The sequence below is a fragment of the Halichoerus grypus genome, chromosome 13 (genome assembly GCF_964656455.1).
Source record: "Halichoerus grypus chromosome 13, mHalGry1.hap1.1, whole genome shotgun sequence".
NCBI lineage: Eukaryota > Metazoa > Chordata > Mammalia > Carnivora > Phocidae > Halichoerus > Halichoerus grypus.
The window spans coordinates 92,175,995-92,203,678 of record NC_135724.1 but is presented as its reverse complement, the minus strand read 5'-3'; the positions used below and the strand labels follow the sequence as shown (position 1 = coordinate 92,203,678).

The following is a 27,684-nucleotide window of genomic DNA, read 5'->3' as shown; positions in this document are numbered from 1 at the left end:
AAGTGGTGCATGAATACTGAGGTAACTCTACTATTCCTCTGCTCTGCCCCTGCTGAGATGAGAGATTCTCTTAGAGCCGCTAACTGGGAGGACGGGGGAGCCTGTGTGATGAATGTACCCACTTGGGGCGCAGAACAGTGTCCCTAGTCTTGATGAGACTGTAGGATGAGCCAATGCCTGAAGTACGGGGCTGCACGGGAACATCAAAGAGCCACTATGTATGTCCCGGTCCAGAGCCCAGGGAAGGGCGAGCCCCTGCAGGCAGGAAGTGGAGTCGGAGCTGGGTGAGAAATCTGTGTGGGAAGAAGCAGCTCTCCTGGGACCCACGTCTTCCTTTCAGACCTCCTACCAAACATTCCTGGTCCTCTCAGGTCTTCTCCTGATGGAGATGGAGCTTAACCACCTTCACATCGCTTCCAGGTTGTGTGGTCACCGACGTTCTAGGCTCCCAAACTGAAAACAAGCTGGCATCTCCTGGTGGGTCCCACACCCAACTGGCCATAGAACACTCTTCTTTAGCTTCTAACATCTTGTTCTTCATCCTTAGTTCCCCAATGATGGGAGGCTTCCTAAAAGACCCTTTTTGTCTCTGCTCCCTGTCACATTGTTGGGTCATTAGGGGACAACCAGAGTGAGGTCTCCATAGTGAGATCTCATGTGGCTTCTTGTCAAAAGTTAGGGCCGGCTCCCTGTTTTACCCATGTAGACAAGCCCTAATGTCCACCATGCACCCCATGCCCCCCCTCCCAAAATCTGCCCTCTGCCCCCGGGTTGAGAACCTCCCCAACCTGCTGATTTCCTAAATGCTCTGGAGTCTCACAGGCCTGTTTTTCTGCTGATAGTTCAACGCCAGTGCTCTGGAAGCCACATCCAGGGTGGAATCCAAGCTTTCTCTCATGCTGGCTGGGTGAGTGGGGTTACTGAACCCTTTCCAGGCTTAAACATTCATCTGACAGGATGATGGGGCACCTCGTCGTAGGGCTGCCGTGCGGGTTAATGACATGATGTGGGGAGGGCACATTAGAAGCACTCAGTACGTTGTTGTTACCTGAATAGGCATCATGTCTGCACGCTTAGAAGCACCCTTGATGTTGGCTTCTCTACAAACCTCTCCTGATGCCCGAGTCCTGTCCACTGCCGCAGTGCTCCTGCCTCGTGTCCCACCACTGAAGCTGCCACAACGGGTCCCCAGTGGATGCTGGTATCGGGTCTGTCCCTTCTGGTTGACATCTGCTGGCTTTATGAAGGTGGGTGCTTTGTCACTTTCATCTCGTGTCCCTTAGTGCTTGGGGAAGGACCTGCCGGTTGTAAACGCTAACAAGTGATGGCTTTGACCAGAGGTAGGTTGTGTTGAATCTAGTGACTGAAGGGTTTTGAGGTGTGGAAATATCAGCGTCTTGCAACTCCAGAGATTGGCAAGAACATGACCAGATTTTCTGACTTCTTAGTTAAGTATACTGATCTTATCTAAGTTCTAAAGTTGGGGTGTGGTGATGGAGATGGGCACTCTACCATCATGGATAAGACAAGTTGGAGGCATTGAAATTGGGAACCTGATTTCAGACAGGCCTGGGTTTGCATATGCAAAACCCAGTGGTTTTTTTGGGACGTTGGGCAAGTGACTTGACCTCCAAGTTTCACTTTATTCTTCAGGAAAAAGGAAAACCGTGCCTGCTTCAGAGGATAGTTGTGCCTAATGAGGTAAGTGTTCAATGTCGTGCTTGGTAAATGGAAAGTACTCAACAGACGTTGACTTCGTGAGCTGGGAGGAAGACCTCTGTCCTGGGGGGAGGGGAAGGGAGGGGTCAGAACCAGACAGTGCATGGAAAACACAGTTCTGGAATACCAGATGAGCAGTTTGCACTCCCATCTTGTGGGAGGTGACTCCCAAATGCCCTGTATCAGGATCCTGCTGGGTGCACTCTCTGGCGCCCTGCTCTGAACCTTCTGAACGAGGACCTCTTGAGCGGGGGGCACAGGAACTGGCAAACTTGATGAGCTTTCCTGGCCATTTTCGGGGGGTGTGTAACTTAGCTGTTGCTAAAAGCCTTGAACAGCACTGACCATAGAAACGGAGGAAGGCGTTCATGGGAATGTGCTGGGAACCCAGCCAGGTGCCCTAGGTCTCAGAGGAATGAAACTGGCCCACAGAATGGACCACACTCCTGATGCTGAAGCTGAAACCGGACTCCCGACTTCAGGGTAACGTGGGGATGCTTCACGTTACCCAGAGCAGCTGGGTCTCTCTGTCTCGCCTTGGGTCACACCTGTTCAAGGAGTTATGTCCCGCACCTGGCTCTTAGCTGACAGCACCCTCTCACTTAGAGCTGCCCACTGACCTGCAGAGAGGCCACCTCCATAGAGCCGTACTGACCATACTTGTGATCAGCCTCAGTCTCTGCTTCGTCTCAGGTAACTGTTCTCCATCCTTTATGACTAGTGACTTTTGCATCGCGTATTGGCCTATATGAGTGCTAGCTGGTCTGCTCGGAGTTCCTGTGATTTAAAACTCCACGAGCATGTTCCCTCCTGCCTTTCTAGCTTTCCAAGGTGGAAGATACTGGAGGCAAGTCCTGGGGCTCTCATCTAAAATTTGCATATTACAATGAGATTGATATTTGGGGGATATGTGACATCAAGGGAACATTTCCTGAAGAAAGCAATGTCTTTTTACTCAGTGAAACATGTAAGGTTAACTGTGTCATGGTCTAATACAGAGTTTGAAAAATGAATTTCTGATAACCTGAAAGATAGGTACATGATTATCCAGGGCTTAAATAATCCACACTGAACATGCAATCACTTCGGTAAATATACTCACTTCTTCCGATTTTTAAAGTTTGTGTAGTTTTAGTCTACATAGTAAGACTGCTCTTATTTTACTTCAAAAAAAAAAAAACCCTTAATGAGACATAAAGTGAGAAAACAGGAAGAAGGGGCACAAGGGGTCCTGTGGCTGTCTAAACAGGATGGAAAGTTGTGTGTGTCAAAGACCTGTGGGGGCTCTGTGGTCGTGGAGTAGGCTGGGTGGGGGGGGGGGGTGGTCAGAGAATGAGTCTGAAACTGGCCAGGAACAAGAAGCACTCTCTCTGATTCTGGCTCTAAGTGGGCTCCCTTCTTCAAATGCGGAGGACTTCTTCCTGTCTCTGGGCGGGGGCATCTAAGAATGGTGACCTGTTCTGCATGATCTGTACCTTGTGAATTCCGGCATGTTCCATGTCTGCTGAATCTCCCCTCTGCCCCTTTCTCCTCTGAGTGGAGAATCTCCTGTAAGGATAGGGTTCCTATTTGGTGGGGAGGTGACCTGCGTGTTTCTCCCTAAATTTGTGGGGTTGGCATTCCAAACGTAGGAACCCCCAGCCTCAAAAATCACTAGAATGATGTGTAATGAACATGTAGTTGTGGTGAAATGGTATTTGGATATATTGACATTTTTCTCTATTACTCCCCACACCCCCAACCCACCTCATAGTCCTTTTTTTAGAGAATTATTTTTTAGATCACTTTTGAAGTTTTTAAATTCTATTTAATCGGGTTAGATTGGTTTCAGGTGTATAATATAGCGATTGGACGCTTCTGTACATCACCTGGTGTTCCTCACGACAAATGTACTCCTTAGTCCCCATCACCTATTTCGTCCATCCCCAGCCCCCTCTGCCATGGTGACCATCAGTTCTGTATCATTAAGAGCCTGTTTCTTGCTTTGCCTCCCTCCCACCCTTTGCTCATTTGTTTTGTTAAATTCCACATGAGTGAAATCATAGGGTATTTGCCTTTTTTTTTTTTTTGCTTAGTATTATATTCTCTACATCCACCCATGTTGCACATGGTAGGATTCCATTTCTTTTTATGGCTGAGTAATATTCTGTGTGTGTGCACATTTATCAGTGGACAATTGAGCTGTTTTCACAATTTGGCTTGTATGTCTTTGGTTTAGTACTTTTGTATTCTCTGTGTAAATACCTAGTAGTGAGATTGTTGGACTATAGGGTAGCTCCCTTTAATTTTCTGGAGAAACTCCATACTGTTTCCCACAGCGGCTGCCCCAGTTTGCATTCCCACCAACAGTGCAAGAGGTTTCCCCTTCTCTGCATTCTCACCAACACCTGTTGTTTCTTGTGGTTGATTTTAGCCATTCTGACAGATGTGAGTTGGTATCTCATTGTGGTTTTGATTTGTATTTCCCTGTTGATGAATGATGAGCATCTTTTCATGTGTCTGTGGGACATATGTAAGTCTTTTATAGAGAAGTGTATTCATGACTTCTGCCAATTTAATTGAATTACTCATTTTTGATGCTTTATAAGTTCTTTGTATAGTTTGGATATAAATCCTTATCGGATAATTTGCAAATATCTTCTATTCCATAGGTTGCCTTTTAGTTGATTATTTCCTTCACTGTGCAGAAGTTTTTAATTTTGATGTAGTCTGATAGTTTATTTTTTGTTTCCCTTGACTCAGGAGACGTGTAGAAAATGTTGCTATTGGCCGATGTCCGAGACATTACTGCTTGTGCGCTCTCCTGGGATTTTTATGGTTTCAGGTCTCACATTTAGGTCTTTCATCCATTTTGAGATTATTTTTGTGTATGGTGTGAGAAAGTGGTCCAGTTTCATTCTTTTTGCATGTTTCTGTCCAGTTCTCCCAGTACTGTTTATTGAAGAGACCACTTTCTCCCATTGGATATTCTTTCATCCTTTGAGATTAATTGACCATGTTGTTGTAGGTTCATTACTGGGTTGTCTGTTTTATTGATCTGTTTGCCTATTTTTGGGCCAGTTCTGTACTGTTGTGATGCCTATAGCTTTGTAATAAAACTTGAAGTCCAGAATTGTGATGCCTCCAGCTTTGTTTTTCAGGATTGCTTTGGTTATTCAGGGTCTTCCGTGGTTCCCTACAAATTTTAGGATTGTTTGTCCTAGCTCTGAAAAATGCTGGTGGTATTTTGATAGGGATTGCATTAAATCTGTAGATTGCTTTGGGCATTACAGATGTTTTAACAATATTCTTCCAATCCATGAGCATGGAATGTCTTTCCATTTCTTTGTGTCATCTTCAGTTTCGTTCATCAGTGTTCTATCATTTTCAGAAGACAGGACTTAAACCTCTTTTGTTAGGGTTTATTCCTATTGTTTTTGGTGCAATCGCAAATGGGATTGATCCCTTAACTTTCCTTCTGCTGGTTTATTTTTGGTGTATAGAAATGCAACAGATTTCTGTACATTGATTTTTGTATTCTCCAACTTCACTGAATTTATCAGTTGCTCCAGGTTTTAGTCCAATCTCTAGGGTTTTCCTACATAGAGTATCATATCATCTATAGATAGTGAAAGTTTTACTTTGTCCTCACTGATTTGGATTCCTTTCATTTTTGTTGTCTTATTGCTGTGGCTAAGACTTCCAGTACTAGGTTGAATAAAAGTGGTGACAGTGTGATCCCAGGGTCCTGGGATCGAGTCCCGTGTTGGGCTCCCTGCTCGGCAGGGAGCCTCCCTCTCCCTCCCCCGCCCGTGTGTGCGCGCTCTCTCAAAATCTTTAAAAAGTGACAGTGGACATCCCTCTTGTGTTCCTGACTAGAGTAAAAAGTCTATTTTCCCCCATTTTAGGTATTAACTATGGTTTTTTCATATATGGACTTTATGTTGAGGTATATTCCCTCTAAACCTACTTTGTTGAGGACTTTTATCATGAATGGATGTTGTACTTTGTCCAGTGCTTTTTCTGCATCTAGTGAAATGATCATGTGGGTTTTTGTCTTTCTCTCATTGATGTGATGTATCATGTTGCTTGTTTAGCAAGTGTCCAAACATACTTGCATCCCAGGAATAAATCCCACTTGATCATTGTGAATGAATACATTGTGAATGTATTGTTGAATTTGGTTTGCTAGTATTTTGAGAATTTTTACATATGTTCATCAAGGATATTGGCTAGTAGGGTCTTTATCTGGTTTTGGTATCAGGGTAATGTTGGCCTTATAGGACTAATTTGGAAGTTTTCCTTTTTCTATTTAGAAGAGTTTGAAGAAAAATTAGGTATTAACTCTTTAAATGTTTGGTAGAAGTCACCTGTGAAGGCATTTGGCCCTGGACTTTTGTTTGTTGGCGGTTTGTTTTTTGGTTTTTTTTAATTACTGGTTCAATTTCATTACTGGTAATTGGGCTGTTCCAATTTTCTATTTCTTCCTGATTCAATTTTGGGAGGTCATAGGTTTCTAGGAATTTATCCATTTCTCCTAGGTTGTCCAATTTGTTGGCGTATAATTTTTCATAATATAATCTTCCGTATTTCTGTGGTGTTGGTAGTTATTTCTCCTATATCTTTTCTGATTTTGTTTTAGACCTATATTTTTTGGGGGGGGTCTGGCTAGATTATCTATTTTCATCTTTTCAAAGAACCAGCTGTGGTTTCATTGATCTGTTCTATTTTTTAGTTACTACATCATTTATTTCTGCTCTAATCTTTCCTTCCTTAGGTTGGCTTTAGGCTTCATTTGTTTTTTCTAGCTCCTTTAGGTATAAGATTAGGTTGTTTCTTTGGTATTTTTCTCCCTGAGGTAGGCCTGTATTGCGCTATATATATACACACACACACACACACACACACACACACACACACACACACACACACTTCCCTCTTAGGACTATTTTTGCTGCATCCCAGAAATTTTGGACCATTGTGTTTTCATTTTCATTTTTCCCATGTATTTTTAAATTTCTTTGATTTCCTGGGTTGACCCATTTTGTTTAGTAGCATGTTTAACCTTCATGTATTTGTGATCTTTCTAGATTTTTTCCTGTGGGTAACTAGTTTCATAGCCTTGTGGTCAGAAAAGATACATGCTAGGACTTCAGTCTTTTGTATTTGCTGAGGCTTGTTTTGTGACCTAGTATGTGATCTATTCTGGAGAATGTCCCATGTGTGCTGGAATGTGTATCCTGCTGTTTCAGAATGGAATGTTCTGAATATATCTGTTAAGTCCATCTGGTCCAGGGTGTCATTCAAAGTTACTGTTTCCTTATTTTCTGTTATCTTTCCATTGATGTAAGTGGGGTGTTAAAGTTGCTTAATAATCTTGTATTCTCATCAGTTTCTTTACGTTTGTTATTTGTTTTATATATTTGGGTACTCCAATGTTGGGTACATAAATATAATTGCTCTGTCTTCTTGGATTATCCCCTTTATTATATAGTGTCCTTGTCTCTTGTTAAGGGCTTTGTTTCAAATCTATTTTTTCAATATATGTTTTAGTATTCTGGCTTTCTTTTGACCTCCATTTGCATAAATTTTCCTCCATCACCTGAGTATCACTGTGCAGGTGTCTTTAGGTCTAAAATGAGTGTCTTGTAGGCAGCATATAGATGGGTCTTGTTGCTTTATCCATTCTGACATCCTGTGTCTTCTGATCAGAGTGTTTAGTCCATTTACATTAAAAGTAATGATACGTATGTATTTATAGCCATTTTATTTTATGGTTGTTTCTGGAGATTTTCTCTGGTTCATTCTTTCATGTTTTGCTGGTATTCTTTAGTGATACATTTGGGTATCTTTTGATTCTTTGCATGTTTATTAGTGGTTTTGATATGTTTGCCATTAGGCTTGTATACAACCTTTTCTGCAAATCGCTATATACATTAATGATCGCTTTTCAAGTTTGAACCCATTTTCTTCTCCCCATATTTTAGGTACATATTTGTCCTTTTTGTGTGTGTGAGTTCCTTGAGTGATTTTTACAGAAATGCTCATTTTTACTGCATTTGTTTCCTACCTTTATACTGTCACTTTTGGTGTCCCCAGTCTCCTCAGAGACCCCTTTAATATTTCCTGCAGGGCTTGTTTAGTGGTCATGAACTCCTTTAGTTTGGGAAACACTCTCTCTCCTTGTATTCTGAATGACAGCCTTGTTGGATAGAGCATTTTTGGCAGCAGATTTTTCCCATTTAGCACTTAGAATATATCATGCCACTTGCTACTGGCCTGCCAAGTTTCTGCTGAAAAATCTGCAGCTAGCCTTACAGGGTTTCCCTTGTAAGTTAGTGACTTCTTTTGTCTTACTCCTTTTAAATTTTTTCTTTATCACTATACTTTGCAAATTTAATTACAGTATGTCTTGGTGTTGGCCTGCTTTTGTTGATGAGAGTTTGGGAGTTCTCTGTGCCTCCTGGACCTGGATGTCCATTTCCTTCCCTAGTTTCAGCTGTTATTTCCTCAAATTTTCTGCTCCCTTTGCTCTCTCTTCTTCTGGAACTCCTATAATACAAATGTTATTACTTTTGATGGAGTCACTGTGTTCCCTAAGTCTAGTCTTATGGTACACAGTTCTTTATTTTGTTGAGCTTTTTTCCCCCCAATACTTTTTTGTTTTAAAGATTTTATTTATTTTATAGACACAGCAAGAGCGGGAACACAAGCAGGGGGAGTGGGAGAGGAAGAACAGGCTTCCCGTGGAGCAGGGAGCCTGACATGAGGCTTGATCCCAGGATGCTGGGATCATGACCTGAGCAGAAGGCAGACGCTTAACGGCTGAGCCACCCAGGTGCCCCTCCCCCAATACTTTGTACTGTCATTGATTCATTCCTCTGCTGCTTCCAGCCTAAGGTTCATTGCATCAAGCCTGTTTCTAATCTCATTTTTTGCCTTCATTTCTGATTCATTTTTTTTTTAACTGTTATCAATTGTTTTATATACTTCGGTGCTCCCATGTTGGTTGCATAAATATTTATAATTCTACCTTGTTGGAATGTCCCCTTTATTATATAGTGTTGTCTCTTGTTACAGGCTTTGTTTTAAAGTCTATTTTTCCAATATAAGTACTGCTACTCTGGCTTTCTTTTGAACATCATTTACATGATAAATATTTCTCCAACACCTGAGTATCACTGTGCAGGTGCCTCTAGGTCTAAAATGAGTCTCTTGTAGGCAGCATATACTTGGGTCTTTTTTTTTCCCCCCTTGGCACCCTATGTCTTTTGATTGTAATGTTTTGTCTATGTACAAAGTAATTATTGATACATATGTATTTATATCTGTTTTGTGGTTTCTGGAGATTTTCTCTGGTCCTTCTTTCCTGTTTTGCTGATACTTTTTAGTGATATATTTGGATTTTTTTTTTTTCCATGTCTGTTAGTGGTTTTAGATATATGGTTGCCATTAGGTTTGAATATAACCTCTTCTGTAAGAAGCTGTCTATGTTAAGTGGACGGTCTTTCAAGTTTGAACCCATTCAAATGGGAGAAAACTCCTCACCACATTTAGGTATATGTTATATTTTCTATCCATGTGTGAGTTCCTTTTCTGTTTTTTACAGAAATATTCATTTTTACTGCTTCTGTGTTTCCTGCCTTTATGCTGTCCCTTTTGGTGTCTCTGTTCTCCTCAAAGAGAACACTTTAATATTTCCTGCAGAGCTGGTTTAGTGGTCACAAATTTCTTTAGTTTTTGTTTGCTTGGGAAACTTGATATCCTTCTATTCTGAATAACAGCCTTGAAGGATAAAGTATTTTTGGTGCAGATTTTTCCCTTTCAGCACTGTGAATTTATATTACCACTCCCTTCTGGCTTGTAAAGTTTCTGCTGAAAAATTTCCGGCTAGCCTTCCCTTGTAAGTTAAGGACTTTTGTTCTGCTTTTAATATTTTCTTTATCACTATACTTTGCTAATTTAGTTAGAATATGTCTTGGTGTTGGCCTGCTTTTGTTGATTTTGATGGGAGTTCTTTGGGCCTCCTGGATCTGGATGTTTGTTTCCTTCCCAGATTAGGGAAGTTTTTGGCTGTTATTTCCTCAAATTTTCCTGCCACATTTTCTCTTCTGGGATTCTAATATGAATGATATTACATTTGATGAAGTCACTGAGTTCCCTGGGTCTATTCTTTTGTTGCATAATTGTTCTCCTTTTATCAGCTTTATTTCCATTATTTTTGTCTTCTAGGTCATTAATTCATTGCACTGCTTCCTCCAGTCTGATGTTCATTGCATCAAGCCTGTATCTAACTTCATTTATTGCCGTCTTCACCTCTGATTCTTTAACTCTTAACTCTGTGGTAAGGGTCTCACTGAGGCCATCTTTTCTCAAGCCCAGTGAGTAGCCTTATGGTGGTTGCTTCAAATTCTCCCACAGCCTATTACATCTCTGTCTTAGATCTCTGGTCATGGTCTTACATTCTTTCATTTGGGGTAAATTTCTCTACACATTTTGTCAAAGTCTCTTCTGTTATTAGAAAAGACTGTTATGGGGCACCTGGGTGGCTCAGTTAAGTGGCTGCCTTCAGCTCAGGTCATGATCTCAGGGTCCTGGGGTTGAGCCCCATGTTGGGCTCCCTGCTCAGCGGGGAGTCTGTTTCTCCTTCCCCCTCCACCCCCCTGCTTATGCTGTCTCTCCTTCTCTCTCAAAATCTTAAAAGACTATTATGTCTCCTCCTGAAAGTAATGACCTTGAAGAAGAGGTCATGTTGTGCCCAGGGTTTTGCGCCTCAGGGAGTGTCTCTAGTGTGTGCTGAGTGTGCTCTGCTGTTCTGTTTTGGCTGCTGTCCATCAGGCCAGTGTCCGCAGAGGCTTTCCTGGCCTGCTGTGAGCAGTGTTTGATCCCTGACCTGGGTGTGGACAGTTTCAGCTAGGTTGGCTCTGGTCTGCTTATGACATGAGACCTGTCAACACCTCCACTGAACTGAGGCCCTACAAAAGTCTCTGGTCAGGAGATGTGATGTGGGCAGGGGTTTGTGCTCCTCTTCTTGGGGAGAGGCCCACTGTGCTGGGACTGAGGCAAGCATGACCACGAAGGGCAGTTTCACCAGGGAGCAGGTAGGGGGCATGGTGTAGGCAAGTTAGGCAGCTCATGTGGGCAAGTGGCTCTGTATTTATGCTGAGGGAGGGAAATAGTACCAGGCAGCTCCTTTTTTCCTAGAGAACTGCCTCTGTGAACACTCCCTCTCAGGACACACTCCAAGAACAAATATCTCCTCCCCAACCACCCCCTGTTTGTCCCAGGCATTTCTCAGATCACTGTTTCCATGCTCTGTCCCCATATTGTTTGCCTGCCATCTCTCCCCAGCCAAGCCCTTTGACCTTTAAAACCCCAGACTTTAAGCCCTGCTGGTTGCAAGAACTCATGAAATTCAGCCTGCCCTTATTTTCCAAACCATTTGGGGAAATGTTCTCCTTGTTCATTCTCCTGTGTCTTCCTCTCACTTGCTCACCCCCACTCCTTTATCTGTGACCACAGCTCCTTCCTAGCCACAGTAACTGTCATCCTTTCCTCCCCCAAACCACATCTACACACTTCCTTTGATGTGGCCTCTTCTCTGCCTCTAGTTGTGGAGTTTGTCAATCTTCAGGTCAATTTCTGGGGAATATTTAGGATGACTTGATAGTTATCTAGTTGTATTCTAGTAGGAGAGCCTAGGGTCTGCCTACCTCACCACCATCTTCCTGCTCCTCATGGTCCTTTATCACTTTGTCTCAGGAGCGAGGAGTCAGGAGAAAGCAGAAAGCCAACCATGGTGTCCTTGTGCTGGCTTGTACGGTCTACCTAGGCACAGGTTTACATTTTCAGGAAATACGCAAGCCAGTGAGACCTTTGGTAGCTTGAAATCCGCTATTTGGGGGTATTTATACCTTGAAGATGGGCAAATGCTGAAATCAGAGCATGACACAGGAGAGGAAAGGTCTGTATAACTTGTGGATTTCAAAAGCCTAGGTCTCAGTACAATGGGAAGGACTCCTGCATAGAAAATGAAGTAGAGGGGCATCTGGGTAGCTCAGTAGTTAAGCATCTGCCTTTGGCTCAGGTCATGGTTCCAGGGTCCTGGGATCGAGCCCTGTATCGGGTTCCATGCTCAGCGGGGAACTGGCTTCTCCCTCTCCCACTCCCCCTGCTTGTGTTCCCTCTCTCTCACTGACAAAAGAAAATGAAGTAGAACATTTCCTAAATGAAGGGAAGAAGAACCAGGACCTTTGGTGCTGGTGGGTCCCTGAGAAAGGACACTTTATTGTTCCCACATGGAGGACAGAAATCCAAGGCTGAGATTTATGAATTTGAGAAAGAAGACATGTATGTCTTCTCCTAGATATAAACCATTGCAGGTGTAGGACCCCAGGGTAGGAATGGCTGTGTGGTATTAGGCAGGTGGGTCTGGCAGTTCTCTAAGCCCCAATGTGGTTGGGAGCAGTGGGAACTGTTAACAAGACTCTTGGCAGTATGCAAATAGGAGTTTCATCAGGGTGACCCCTGAAGAGGGCATATTTATCAGCGAGCTAATTTTACAACTGGTGTGGAGAATAAGGAGATCACCAGGATAGAGCAGGAACCTGGGCAGGTCACTGTGGAGCTGCCCTTTTCTTTCTCCCCCCTTCCACCCAGCCAGAGGGTGAAGGGCAGGGAGAGACCATCAGAACCTGAGGGGAGAGAAGGACCCTTGAGAGGAGCAGTGAACTCTGGGAGACATGGCCAACCCAAGGGACCCTTGTAGAGAAAGCCAGAGGAAGAACTATCCAGAATTCCCTCTCCTTGCTTCCATCCTCCAGTCAAGGCTTCTAACTGACCAAACCCAACAGGTCATGAAGTCTGTTTATGAAATCCTATTGTTCAGCCTGCTGGCACATGGCAGGAACAGAAAGGATTTCCAGAGGGTAAACTTTTTAATAGAAAAAAAATTTTAAAAAAAGGTCTCTGCAAACTTTAAGAATACTGTACCAGTTTTGCTTCTCCCATATTCTTTCCCTCTCCCTCTGCTATTCCATGCACAGAAGTAAGCATTTAAGACTTTTACAAACAGTAAAGACAGTAATATACTGTACCCAAAGCAATGATTTCTAAGGAAAATAGATTGATATGTAGACTTTTTTGTAATAAAATATTTCAATTAATCTTCATTGTAACAGTTATTGCATACATATTCTAGGCCTAGAATTTAGCAACTGTCAGTGAACAGAGTAGATAAATCCTTTACACACTGAATTGTACATTTTTCATATAAAAGACCCTGGATTGTTCTCAAAATAGTTTAAGTCTTACCATAGCCAATTTGTCCTAATTTCTCTTTGATCTTAGAGTACTCAGTTTCCCAAAGCCCACAGTGGTACATGGGTACCAGCATGAATTCCTGTGTTCTCAGGAACAGAAGGAACCATTACTGGGCAGGTAGGGCCTTTCAGAAAAGAACAAGAGCAACAGAGACCAGGGCTGTAAAGAGAACCTTCTGCAACAGAGGAGATGGTCTCTGTCCAGGCCACCCAATATGGCAGCCACTTGCCACATGTGGTTCTGGAAATGAGGAATTGAGCTTTAAATGTACTTAATTTTAGGAGCCGCTGGTGGCTGTAGTGTTCGCAGAGACTTAGAGCAACCTGCATGCCCTGACTTACCTGGAGGCAACAGCACAAGCCTATCTCAGCAGAGCCTGCTTGGCCAGGTGACAACCACGTGGCCAGGATTCTACACCTACTGCCTCAAACTCTGACACATCTAAGAGCAGAGCAGACCCCAAAGAAACAATGACCCAACAGTAAACACGTTGTGCAGTCTTGCAAATACTTGCCCATATGGGTTTCTGTAGTCCAGTTAACCCCCAGTGTGGGTGCTGTTATCCCTAAATCAAAGCTGAGGAAACCGTCTTAGGTGAAGAAACTTGTCCAAGGTCCCTCAAGTTTATGGAGACAGAATGGAGGCTCAGAACAGAAACTGGAATTCTCTAAGAGCAGTTCATGCTGTGACCACCTGAGTGGGTACCTGTGGTTTGTTCTAGCCACAGGATGACCATGGTCTCTCCACTCCTGCCTTTCCCATAGGGATGTTCAGACAACGTACCACTGGGTTCAGTCCCCTCTGTTGGGCGGCCATGGGTCTTGTGTGACAGATGGGTCCTCCTTGAGGTGGCCTTAGGCCTGAAGCAAAGTGGGCTCCCTCTGACAGACAAGGGACATCAGGTGAGAACTGAGATGCTGGTAGCCGCCCCAGCATGCTGGTTTCCCTGGTAGTGTGTAGAGGAAATGCTGGTCCTTCCTCCAGCCTTTGGGGGAGGTTTCTAAGGGAGTAGAAATCTGTACACCCTAAATTAGGGTCCTGGCCCCAGCACACTGTAGACCAGCACTGCAATCTTAGACGCATGAGCATCTTTGAGCCTCTGTTTATGCCTTGAGTGGGGGACTAGCAGGTCTTCTCAGGACTATCATGAGGTTGAACGCTCTTTTGGGGGAACATTTAATCAGTAGTTAAGGAAACGAGGCAGTGTACTTTCTCTGGAGCCTCAGATGTCAAAACTGGTTTCAGCCCTATGTCATGGCTGTGTCCCCAACACTGTTCTTGGATCCTCATGTGGTCATGTCCTCCCTCTGCTTAGTTTCTGTGATCCTAGGGGGCAGGAGGTAGATCAACACCATGGCCCCTATCTGAGCTTTGGGATCCAGATGTCCTGGGTTTGGATCTGGGCTGCAGTCGTCCACTTGGGTCACTGTGCACCTGCATCCTCAGGCACTGGGGGTTGAATCCTGCAGGAGCTAGTAGATGACCTTGCAGCAGAGGGAGGGGTGGTTGTGACCTTTCTGTTTCCCCTTTCCCTGAAACAAATTGTGGATTCACGATGCGATCTGACTTGTTTTGGGTCCCAAAGGGATGGATCGCTGCCTCGTCTGTCTGCATGGACATAAATACCAAGGCTAGCAGGGAGGAGGAGACCCAAACAAAGAGGATCTGCTCTCCAGGCTTGAGCCTCTTTTCTCCCCCTTTGCTGGAAAGGCTGGAGCATCTTGATGGAACTGGTCTATGTGCTGAGATGTCCTCTCTGATCCTTGCTTTCCTGAGGTGTGACAGTCACTGTGAGGTGGTGCTGGGGTGAAAGACCTATTGCAGGAGTCTCTGGAGGCTCCCCCATAATGGTCTCTCAGCCAGATGGAGTTTCTGGTACACGCTGGCACATTGAATGAGTCCTAAAGGTGGATCCATTCTTTTTCAAGGTGGAGGGTACCTCTGAGCAGTCCTGATTCTGAAGGTGAGATGAGGGTGAATCCACTGGTTGCAGTAGGTCTGACTTTGCTATGAACACGGTGTCCTTTCCACAGCAAGGACCCCTTTCAGCTAAACAGTGTGATTGGAAGACGTCTGATCACCGGCTTCTCCATCTGCAAGATCTTACACGTCTCTACTTCTAGTCGAAGGGAAAGCAATGAGAATACTGACTTTTCCTTTTTTTGTTGTTTTTTTTTTTGTGGTTGAATTACGAATGCTGCCCTGAGACTGAGGACTTAATTCAAATAAGGACTGGAATCCTTCTTACTAACTCAACTCCATGTCATGGCTTAGGCTAGTAAATACATGAACTGTTGCAGGATAGTATTTGCACATGTGTTCTGTACTGTTCATTAGGTACACACTACGTACAACTTTGTGTACACAAAAGGAGTTTACTGGATGTTAAAATCGAGGTTTTTCAAGTGCAGTATTGGCTGATTTTAACCACAGAGGCTAAGCTTAGAACCCCTCTCAGGAATCAGTATGTCTGTGCTTCAAGGAGAATTGTTGTAAAACAGATGGCCGAGTCCAATCTTGAAACATTCTGTGGGGTTTCTAATCAACAGACTGAGAAGTTCTTGCAAAAATGTCAAGACGAGAAGTATTTTACTTAAAATTTTGGGGGTGGCTGAGGCTTGGTGTTAGTCAAGCATGATAAAAAATCCAGCCTCGGAATCATGTGCAACATGTTTGTATTTGCTCTGAATGACTGCAGGCTTCCCCTCTCTAGGTGTGGACAGCAGTGTAGACAGATGTGGGTTTCTATCTTCTGTGGCACGATTGCCCAATGCTTCATCTCATGAGCCTAGTGCTCTAAGTGGGTAGTAAACCACTTGAGTCTTGAGTGGAAAGTCCTGTCCACAGTCTGTTGGGTGTTCTCCCAGTAAGTCCTGGGTGAAGCTCCTGGGTACATCCCTTCACTCTTCCGTGGGAGTCTGTCTAGTCCAAATAGTCCAAGCGGGTTCTAGGACTTCTCTAGCACACCAGTCACCTCTCACGTGCTGTAAACATTTCTTTTGGCACCGGAAGAATGGTTTCATCGAGATCAGAAAAGACCATGGTATTTGTGTTTGGAAGAAGTAGGTTCATGACCAGTTAAAAGCTTTCTAGCTGTGCGATCCTGCACACTTTACATAAACTCTGCTCTGTTCTCATCAGCAAAGTAGGAGAAATGTAAAACCAGAGAGCTTGATTCAGGGCTTGAAGGACCGCATCCACACAAGGCCTTAGTCCAGTGGCTGAGTCTGTTGCTCAGGGGACAGGCTCCACTGCCACGTGAATGAGACTCAAACACACAGTGACATGAGGTCAGTATGAGAGTAACCATTTCTATCTCCTGACGGTTCAGGGGCAGGTGTGTGGTCTTGTGTGGATAAGGGTCTCTGCACCATGATGTCCTCCCACAGGGACCCAGACTTGTATCTGGTGGCTTTATGTCCCGAGTAGATTGTCCTCACTCCACAGATGGAAGTGACACAGTTGTCAGGGCGAGACCTATAAGTTGTTCACTGCCCAAGGACAAAACCAGAAGGAGCTGGTTATCTTGCCTGCACGTCTAGCTGTGAAGGGGGCTGGAGGAAAGATGGATTCAGAGGAGCCATGTGTCTGGAGCAGGAAGGGAGGGGGGGACCCTTAGTAACGTGATGTACAGGGATTCATGCTGAGGTCCCTTCATGCTAAAGACCTATCTTGCACCTTCTGCAAGAGGGGCAACTTGATCCGATGTGCATCTCACGAGGCTTCTGCAGGTCCTGTTACTGTATGTGCGTGTCTGGATTTGATTGCTTTTGTGCTCTAGAAGACATACCTACAGATTCTGCTCCCCAACACTTAAAATTTCCTTGTAGATTCATTCATGTGTAGATTTTAAAAAATGATTTATTTTAGAGAAAGAGGTCCAAGCAGGAGAAGGGGGGGGGTAGAGAATCTCAAGCAGACTCTGTGCTGAGGGGGGAGCCCGACTGAGGGCTCCATCTCAACCCTGAGATCATGGCCTGAGCTGAAATCAAGAGCCAGATGTTTAACCCACTGAGTCAGTCAGGCTCATGTGTAGATTTCTTAAATATGAAGGAGAAAATTGAGAAAGTGAAGACTGACAGCAAATGATATGTAAAATCAATCTTTGTACCAAGTGAGCACAGGTTGGGGACACAGTGCTGACCCTTCTCTGGGGCACAGGCACCTACCGCCTGTTGCCACAAACACTCTAAGCCACTCCTAGTGGGTTGTGGGGGACACAGTTTTAACACCACTGTGAAGTAGCTGTAAAAACTTACACCATCAGTTCTCATACAAGTTTCTATCACTCTTAGCATCATTCTGATCATACTGTGTATTTGAGATCCTAGGCAATCCTGAGATGCACTTTCCCCACACTATTTTCACTCTGTTCTGAAAGCAGCCTGGGGATGAGCAGGTGCTGGGACGTCCAGAGAGGACTGTGAGAACCTACCTTGTCCATAACCGGCCAGCACGCAGGTGACCGCTGTGGGCAGACCCAGGTTGTCAGACCCGAGACCCTGCACTGTGGACTCAGGATACAGCGTTTGAGGTGGAACTGAGGGCATGCACCTTCCTCAGAACCCGGTGCATTCATTGGGCTCTTGCTGGGAGTAAGTACCTGACTTCCAGGGACCCGAGACCTGGATCCCCCTCTCCTCCCACGATCCACATGAGTGCTGGGGATGCCTCAGAACGGGGCTGGACCGAGACCCTAACCACTGCACAAACTGACTTTTGTCAAGGCTTCTCAAAACTCTCACTGAAGGGTGAGGTGCAGCCTAGGAAGACTGACCTTAGCTAGCTGCCACCATCAAAAGGACAAACACATGGCTCCCACCACGCCTTTGACACTCTCTGGGAATGGAAGCTTCAGATAAACTTGCTGACAAACCACATGAGTTACAAAAGAATCCCCTGGTTTTCTGGTTTATCCTTTGCTGTAGATAATTAAAGTGAGCGAACTGTTTCTGGGTGGAACAGAACTGATTCAGATTGGGGTTTTCAGCTGCATTTTGTAGGCACCACATTAAAGAAGTCCCAAACCTAATTTATTTTCTTGCAGCCTTAGGGAGAGGAGATTATGACTTCGGGGGTTTTTAGCTGCAAGTGACATGTTGATTAAGGGGTTTTATAGGAGACATGATTCTTACGTGACAAACTCTGGAGATGGAGGCAGGGTTGTTTTGGTCACCCAAGGACCATGCGTGAGCATTTCCAAATTCTCTAGGACTTTCCTCATGGTTACAAGATAGCGCTCTTCTCTTTGGACACGGTCATGTGAGAATGTGATTCATGGAGCAATCGCAGCTATCTTTTACCCTTGCTTTTCATGGGGAGTAAACTATGAGCAACAACAAACTTTCCCATCTATGTCCCTGATGTGGATTGAGTCACGTGGTCCCCTCGCTGCCGGGGAAGATGGAGAAACAAGGATCTGGGAAGGGGAATGGTATTGCTGTGGGTGTTAGAGCAACTATGATCCATCCCCTGAGGCCCTGGATCAAAACCAGATTCTGTAAGAGGGAGGATGGCTGTGGAAGGTAACACTTTATGCCACAGCAAATATTCTGGGTAAGAAAACCAAGGGAAACGAGATTCTGAATATGATCATTATAAGACCTTCCCTTCCCTTGCTCATTGTAATACTTTGTAAATACTCGGGTATGCTGGATAAAGTGCCGTGAGCAAGCACATCCCCGTAACCTAGATTCCGTAGTTATTTTATGTTCCCTTCATGTATGTCCCACAGTTACTGGACATCGCAGACTCCACCACTGAATACTTAGCTTCTGAAAACCTGAGGCCATTCAGCTGATAAACTTAACACTGACCTTCACCTACAAAATCTTCAGCTTAATACAATGCTTTGTCTCAAATTACTTTTGTAGCTGTTCTTAATTGAACTAAGATCCAGGTGGAGACCCTTCTGCCTTCCTCTTGGTCTGCTGGTTCCCTCTCTCCCTTCCCCCTCTGTTTCTGTTGTTCCCCCCACCCCCACCCCGCTTCTGGCTCAGGCTCCTTTCAAGCTAAGACCCAATTCATCTTCAAATGCTTCTATTCAAATTCTTCTTGTTCAGACAGCTCTACACTCCCCGCTGTCAAAATAGAAATCAAGTCTCCCCACCAGCTTTCAAGAATTCGGTTTAGCCTGATGGGTGTTGCTCCTGGCCTGTGGTTCAAACACGGACCCCAGGAAGTCTGGACGCTGGCCCCTTGTCCGTCTGTTTCCCCATCACCGTGGTGTTCCTCGTGTATGGACGGTTTGTCCCCATCTGCCCTGTCCCCTGCCTTCACCTCCATCCCTCTGTCTAGCTCAGAGGCTGGCCTTCCCCCTGGAGCGGACTGCGCAGGAAGCCGGGCTCAGTGCTCCGCAGTCTGACCCTGGGGGTTGTGCTGGTGAATGATCAGGTGGGGTCTCGGATCCGAGGAGGGGTTCCCAGAGACAGGAGGGAGGGGGCAGGTCGGCCGAGGCCAGCAGGAAAAGCCCGTGGAAGGGGGCGGGACTCTGGGACCATGGGGCCCCTGCGGGCCCATCAGAAGGATGGAGGCCAGGCGTTACGCGGAGGCTCCGGGCCATGGCTGGTGGAGCCGCTCCTGGGGGTCGGGCCCTCCACCTCCGCGCTGCCCTCGGCCTGATTCCTGTTGCTGCTGCGTGGACCAGCCGACCCCGCAGCGGCGGCTCAGGCCGGGATGCTGAGCCGGGGGCTCCTGGGATGCCTGAGCTCGCGGTGGCCCCTGACCTCGGGGGTGTGCGGGGAGGGGTCTGCGCTGCTCTCCACGTGTGTGCGGATGAGCGTGGTTCCCCCTCAGTGGACGCTTCCTGCACCTGCAAAGTCGTCCTCTGTGGTCCGCATCCGAGTCCAAGTGGACGGCGTGTGAGGCCGCGTGGGTTCAGGGTGATCGCTGGACTCCCCGCGGGTAACAGTCCGCGGCTGAGCCAGGTGGGGCCGGCTGCTCCTGGGGCCACTGGTGGGGGGCCGTCGGTGGGGTCTGCAGGCCGGGGGAGGAAGCTCGGAGTCGTCAGGTCTTTCCTGGTTCGTCCGCCGCCCGGTGGGTTCGCGTGGGCTGCACAGCGTGGCAGGGGACTTCTCAGGCCCACGTGCAGTGAGAACCTGGTCCCGTGAGCAGCGACAAGCGAGGGGAGCGGGCCTCTGGACGCAGTGAGGTCCTGGGTCGTCCCTGCAGAAATTGCCCCGCGCTTGATGGGCCCGCTACGGTTGGGGTCTAGTTCTGGCAGGAACGTGACCTTGTTCCAGGGAAAGGTGAAGGGGTGCTGGGGAGACGGGGGGTGTGAGTGTAGGGGGGCATCTGCACGTGGGAGGGGAGGCGACTGACGCTCACGAGAGTGAGAAAACGTGCGTGGTTCTCATAATGCTTACATAATCCTAAAGCAGTTCCCAGTTACAGCTTGTTTCAGAATCACGTGGGTCTTTCTGCAGACCAGCCCTCGTGTTTCTGACTCAGTAAGTCTAGGGTTGGGACCAAAGATTTTGTGTTTCTAACAAGTTCCTAAGGGACGCTGGTGCTGTTGGTGCAGGGACCACACTTGGAGGGTCCGCCCTGAGATGGATATAGGATGGGCTTGGCCCCTTGGGTCTGTCAAAACCAAAGTCGATAAAATGAAGCAGAAATAAGAGTTCGTTGCAGACTTTGAACTTGCAAGTCCTGAAACTCAAGGCTATAGAAACGATGAGTTCTGCGTTCCTCACAGACTGGGAGATTTTTATGGGGAAAATATGGAGGTCATTTAGGTTTTTCAGCTATTTGCCTAGTGATCATCTTTCTGACCTGCATCAGGGTAGGGAATCAGGAAAATGACAAGTCCATCTATGGTATGGGCAGACGTGGTGTTTGGGGATTGCCTGGTGTCCTCTGACCCATGAGAAGAGCTGTAAATTCCTGTAAGTTAAGGCTGTTTCCTTTATGCACCTGCTTTGCTCCTCTGCATGTGTCCTTGACAGAAGTGACTTCATATTAGTTTGGTTCTACATGAGCTACATCGTGGTTTGGTTTAGGGAAAACAAATACCTAGCTCTTGAGGCATTGATTGTTCTAGCACAAGACCCTAAAATGTAAAACCCTCTCACTTATCAGAGATGGAAAGCAGACTGGTGGTTTCCAGGGGTTGGAGGTAGGGCGAGAGGAAGAGACTCCTTAATTATGACAAAGACCCTGTCCTTGACCAGACTATGGTCTAGGCCATGACCTTGGGCATTGTCCTTGGCCCACCAAGTCCAGTTTTAGCAGGAATCCCACTGGGTCAGTTGAGCAGAAATCCTTCAGCCTTGGTATCTGCTCACTCTCGATATCTTCTCCCTCTGGCCTGCCTTCAGTAAGAATCCTGTGTAGTCCATTTGGCCCAACCCCACCCCCTTAGCCCTGATATGCCCTCTCTGATTTTGCATCCACTGGTCCTCTGCTCCTTGGCTGTGACCCCCACTTGGGCTTGTTCTCAGCTGAGCCCAATCTCTCCCCCTGTTGCAAACCCCTTTATTGAAAAATGTCTTCCACTGTTAACAGGTGTCATAACTTTACAATAGGGAAGAGTCAGCTTTTGGAGCAATACCATGTTTTGAAACTAGAGAGGCTGGTTGCAAACTATCATGAATGTACTGAATGTCATTGAAATGTTCACCTAAGATAGCTGACTTATGTGAATTTCCCCTGAATTAGAAAAGATGCACGTTAAAAACCCTCAATGGTTTCCTCTTCCTCGGGATTCTGTAGGTTGACTCTTAGGGGGCGGTTCTGCTCCATACCGCTCTGCTGCGTTCAGCCAAGAGCTTGTCTGGGGCTGGCCAGCTGAATGGACTGTCCTCCTCCAGGGTCTCCCCCACGGGGCTCCCATGTAGCCAGTGTGTCCTCATGCAGAGCAGGTGGCTTCGAGGAAGGGGACACTGAAGCTGACATTCTGGGAGCATTGCGCTCAATCACAGTCACCAGACCAGTCTACATGCCAGGGGGAGGAGAACACTCTGATGGAGGGGATGACAAGGACGGGGTCTGTCTTGATGATCCAGCAGCTCAGGTCCCTGTGCTGTCAGTGCATCTGCTCCTTACTCCTGGAAGATGCTGACTTGGCTGGTTGGGCGTGGTTCTCTTTCTATCCAGTTGCAGGGCTCTGGCCAGTCTGCTGCTTGGGCACAAGGGATGAAATCATCTTGCTGTCCCTGTGGGAAATGCACGGACTTTGCAGACACACCATCCTGAGTTCAAGGTCAGCTCCCCCAGGCTGACCAGGCACTCTGATTTGGTGGGAATCTGGTATCAGAGGTGCAGGACCCTCATACCCAAACCTGGAGAGTCCTGTGCAAACGGGGATGGGCTGGTTGCCCTCCCTCAACCAGCACTTCTAGACCTGCAGCTGTGGAAATGCAGAGCATTCAGATGGGAACCCACGGAGGCTCTCTGTACAAAATTCACTACAGCAAGGCTGTGAGCTACCATTGTGTTGGGCACAGACTCAGGTGTAGGCAGAGGACCACCCGGTGGAAGAAGGGAAGGATTCGGATGTACTTTGATTGGAGGTTGTTGGCAAAGGGGAAGCTCAAGGTGGGCTCACTGGAAGCGGGGCATCCTGTGTGACCAGTTGGGGGAGGATACTTTGGTTCTGAGAGTTGTGGGCACTGCATTCGGAAGATGGTAGTCGTTGACCAAGTTCTGAACATTTGGGGCTGAACCCAGGAGAGGCTGTGGTTGGAGTTCCCGGGCCATTGCTGCAGAGGTGGTGGGACCCAGGTCCGTTTTCATTTGTACGTGCAGAGTCTCCGTGTGTAACACCTACAAGCCTCTGCTCTCAGACATGCGATGGGAAGTATACAACTTACTCTGAAATTTCACACAGTTAAGCACATGGAAGTAGTAGGTGCTCCATCCATGAGTTTTCCCCTCTCCTTCCCACAGGCTGTCTTGTCCACACTGAGGGTGGGGCCCTGGGCGTCCTTTTCTTTGGTGACTCTTCCTGACCAAATGATGCCGTCTTTCCACTCCAACTTGAAAGCTTCCGCTTGTCCCAGCAAACCGATCCCTGCTTCTCGTCCCCACCTCGGACGAGCAACCACAGTTGTCCATGAGGCGCTACAGTCAAAGGGTCAGGATTAGGACACCGCGGGCCAGTTCAGTACGAAGTCGGCACAAGAGCCTGGTGGACAGTGTAGACGAGGATCCCTGTGAGATTGGGTTCCTGCTCCCTGGAGGGTCCAACTTCTACACCCACCTGAGGGCCCGGCCGGCCCGGGGTCACCTACGTCATCAGCCCAGGAGTTATGAGCTGATGTGGTTCCAACCTAGGCCAGCAGACCCCACTTAGGGCAACGCACTGGGTCCAGCTCTGAGTAGCTGACGGTGTCGATCCCAAGCCTAGGAGAAGGCCCAGGTGCCTGGTGCAGCGCAGCCCAGGACGGGCTGGGACTGTGGGTGCAGACCCCACGGCTGGTCGGCCAGTGGACACCACTGCCCACCCTGCAGCCTGTTTCTGCCCCAGCATTTGTCACCTGTTCGCCCCCAAACCCACACGATCCATCACGTACGAGCGACTCTGTGGCCTGCACTGGCCGTTTGTTGCTTAAGCATCAGAGGTTTGGAGAAATCTGGGCAGAGACTCCTGCTGTTTTGAAAGTTCAGTTCTCAGAAGTAACCCGCCTGGTTTGTTCCCTGAGAAGGTGTTTATGGGTTTGTGTTTGTGTGGCCCACGCTGGGGTTTAGGGACCAGGCTCCATTTGTAGTAGAAAATGAAACCTTTAGCTCCCTTGTTCATCTCACATGGGGCTAATATCTTTGGACTGTTGTCTGTGTCCGAGGCCACGTTAGGGGCCTGTCCTATGGGGATGAACAGGGTCGGCGCAGTGCCTGGTGGGCCTCCTGGAAGCAAGGGAGAAGGGTGGGCGTTAAATCACTCGGCTCACGACTGTTCGTGCCCTTGCGAGTGTCTCCGGCGGAAGGACCAGGTGGTGGAGAATATAAACCGGGGAGCGCGATCTGCAGCGCGTGTGTCTTAAGGGTAGTGGAGGGAAGGTGTATCCCCCTGGGGTGTCCTCTGCAGAAAGTACGGATGTCTACTGGTCACCCAGGTGAGAACAGGCCTTCAGAGTTTGCTGCCCCAGGGGAGTCTGTCATCCTCCCTCGAGTTTGGCAAAGACACACAGGCAGAGGGGTGGGGGGCTCATAGTGCAGACCGGGAAGCCTCAGGTCAGCTCAGTGGGAGGTAGTTGGTGAGGGGAAGCGGGAGGCGGGTTAACAAGAAGGGGCCGTCCTGGCTGATGGCCGTGGGGCGCATAATGGGCTTCTCTGGTCCTGAGTCCAAAGGCAGGGCCATAGCAAGGGCAGCTGGTCATTGCTGAGCGAGTCCTGGCATCCGGGCTGGTCGCTGCAGAGGCATAGGTCAGTCCCGTGTCCTCTAAGGCCAGACCACATAGTCCGTGTAGTTGCATATCAGTCTGACAGAATACCCAACTAACGGCTTCAGTCCGTACGTGTGGAGGGGAGCAGAGCTGGGGGTCAGCAGCTCTGTGCCGTCCTGACCGTGGCTCCCCTGGCCTTCCTCTCTGGGTGTGAATGTCTGCAGGGCCCCCAGCCTCCTGTCCTTCCACTGCAGCAGCCCAAGCAGGTGGGGAAGGGTCGGCGGGAAAGGAAGCTGCTTCCCACAATCCCTCAGAAACCCCCGGCAAGTGCCACGTTCCCCCCACTCCACGACCGAGTAGGGGCAGAGAGGAAGGGGGTTAGCACGACCGATTTAGAGTAATCCTGCATTTTGCATCTGCAGGAGGGACCTGTCCTGGGTTTGTGGCTGATTAGCGTTCATAGCTCGCAGGACGTGATGAGTGTGACTGCCCCCCCTTCACAAACATGGAGTTCTCCTCTATTTGGAGAACACTTTACCTGCAGAACCTTGTTGTGAGTCCCTGTCCTTCACCATAAAAGCTGAGAAGGCCAGCTACTTTCTCTGACTCCCTTGCAGCTGACCTATGAGCCCGTGACCTCTGCTCCTTCCTTCAAGGACACCCCTGCTGGTGGGGATCCTCATGCAAAGCAGCTCTGGGGCCGTAGATCTGCCACAGGTCGGGCCAAGGGCACTGGGTACATCCATTTCCTAGGGCGGTGGAGGGACAACTCGGGGAGCAGAGTCCTGTGTTCAGTCTCCGTGGCTTCTGTGGCTCAAGACAGGCTGGCCAGGCAGGGAGTCCACTGGAGTCTTTGCGGGGCCAGTTCTTCAGCAAGACTGGGGTTTCATTTCTTTTTCTTTCTCCGGTTGCTTTAAACATTGAAGTGTAGTTGGTGTTCCATATTAGTTTCAAGTGTACAACATTGTGACTCAACATTTAAAATACATTAGAAGCGATCACAATAAACCTAGCTACCGACTGTCATCGTATGAAGTTACAACATTGACTACGTTATGCCATATGCATTGCACCCCAGTGTCTCTTGATCACCTTCACCCATGCCTCCTGTCTCCCCACCGCCCACCCCCTCCCTTTTGGCAAAGGGTGGTTCTCTGTATCTGTCCCTGTTTTGGTTGGTTGGTTTTTTAGATTCCACACATAAGTGAGAGCATACAGTTGGTCTTTCTCTGACTCTTCCACCAAACATAACACCTTTAGGTCCACCTGTATTGTCACAAATGGCAAGATTTCATCCTATCCCATGGCTGAGTAATATTGCATAGACGTGTATGTGTGCGATTGTGTATGTACACACATCCCTACCCATTCATCTACTGAAGGGCTGCTCCATGTCTTGGCTTTTGTACGTAATGCTATAGCAAACATAGGGGTGCATACATCTTTTTGATTTAGTGTTTTCTTTGGATAAATACCCAGAAGAAATTGCTGGATCATATGGTAGTTCTCTTTTCAAATTTCTCAGGAATCTCTATCCTGTCTTCCACAGTGGCTGCACCATTTTGCATTCCCACCCACAGTGCACAATGATTTTCTTTATTCTACATCCTTAGTGAAACTTTTTTTTGATAATAACTGTTGACAGGTGTGAGGTAATCTCATTGAGGTTTCTGATTTACTTTTTCCTCATGATTGGGGATATTGAGCCTCTCTTCATGTGTCCACCATCTGTGTATCGTCTTTGGAGAAATGTCTGTCCAGGTCCTCTGCTCATTTTATTTTTTTTGCTATTTAAATTCAATTAGCCAACATATAGTATATCTTTAGTTTTTGATACAATGTTCAATGATTCATTAGTTGCATACAACGCCGGGTGCTCATCACATCACGTGCCCGCCTCATTGCCCCCACCCACATCCCTTTCCACCACCCTCTGGTTTCCTGGAGTCAAGAGTCTCATATGGTTTGTCTCCCTCTCTCATTTCTTTCTCTTCAGTTTTCCCTCCCTTCCCCTATTGTCCTCTGAACTATTTGTAGTTGGATTGTTTAAATACTGAGTTGTTAGGAATACTTTATGTATTTTGGATACCAATCCCTTATGGGATGTATCATTTGAAAATATCTTCTCCCATTCTAGAAGTTGCTTATTTTTTTGTGTGATGGTTTCATTTCATTCAATGTGCAAAAGCTTTTCTGTGTGGAGTCCCATTTATTTTTCCTTTTATTGCTCTTGTCTGAGGAGACAGATTCAAAAAAATAAGTGAAGTCAATCAGAAAGGCAATTATATGCTTTCACTTGTATGTGGAATATAAAAAATAACGCAGAGGGTCATTGTTCCTTTGATCTACGTCTGTTTTTGTGACCATCTCACACTATGACTGCAATAGTTTTGTAGTATAGTTTGAAATCAGGGAGTAAGATACCTCCAGCTTTTTCTTAAAATTGCCGTGGCTATTTGGGGTCTTTTGTTTTGAAAATTGTAGGATTCCTTTAGGATTCGCTGTTTTACTTCTATGAAAAAATGCCATCGACATTTTGATGGGGATTGCATGGACTCTAGATTGCTTTGAGTAGTTTGGGTACTTTAACAAAATTCTTCCAACCCACGAGCGTGTGTTACCTTTCCATTTATTTGTGTCATGGTCAGTTTCTTTTATCCATGTCTTACGGTTTCCAGTGGCTAGGTCTTTTATTTCAGTTGAATTTATTTCTAGGTATTCTATTTTCAATGTAATTAATGGGGTTTCTTAATTTCTCTTTTTGATATTTCATTATCAGGGCATAGAAATGCAACAGGCTTACCTACATTTTGTATCCTGCAACTTTACTGAATTCATTCCTTTGTTCTAGCAGCAATTTGGTGGAGTCCTAGGGTTTTCTATATAGTATCACATTGTTTGCGGGTAGCGATGGTTTCACCTTTCCAATTTCGATGCTTTTTGGTGGCTGTGGCTAGGACATCCAACACCATGTGGAATAAAAGTGGTGAGAGTGGGTATGCTCCTTATATGGAGGAAGAACTTTCAGCTTTTCATTGTTGAGGATGAAGTTAGCTGCGGGTTTGCCCTATATGCCCTTTTATTATGTTGAGTTATATTTCTTCTATATTGACTTTGAGAGTTGTTATAAATGGATGTTGAATTTTGTTAAATATTTTTCCTGCCATTATAATATGCTTTCATCTTTTTGTTAATGTGATGTATCACCTTGATTGACAGATCCTGGACCATCTTGCATCCCTGGAATAAATCCCACTTGATCATGGTGTATGGTCTTTTTATATATTGTTGAATTCAGTTTGCCAATTAATATTTTGAGAATGCTTGCATCTATATTTAT

General features: G+C 46.5%; 1 long non-coding RNA gene across 1 annotated transcript in view; it reads left to right on the top strand.

The window, feature by feature from the left end:
* Positions 1 to 1,059: 1,059 nt before the first annotated feature.
* LOC144379815 (uncharacterized) overlaps positions 1,060 to 27,684 on the top strand; it is a 58,358-nt gene continuing 31,733 nt past the window's right edge. The window contains exons 1-2 of the long non-coding RNA XR_013443213.1: positions 1,060 to 1,247; positions 1,654 to 1,701. This is a non-coding gene — a long non-coding RNA (uncharacterized LOC144379815). The remainder of the gene's footprint in view (positions 1,248 to 1,653; positions 1,702 to 27,684) is intronic.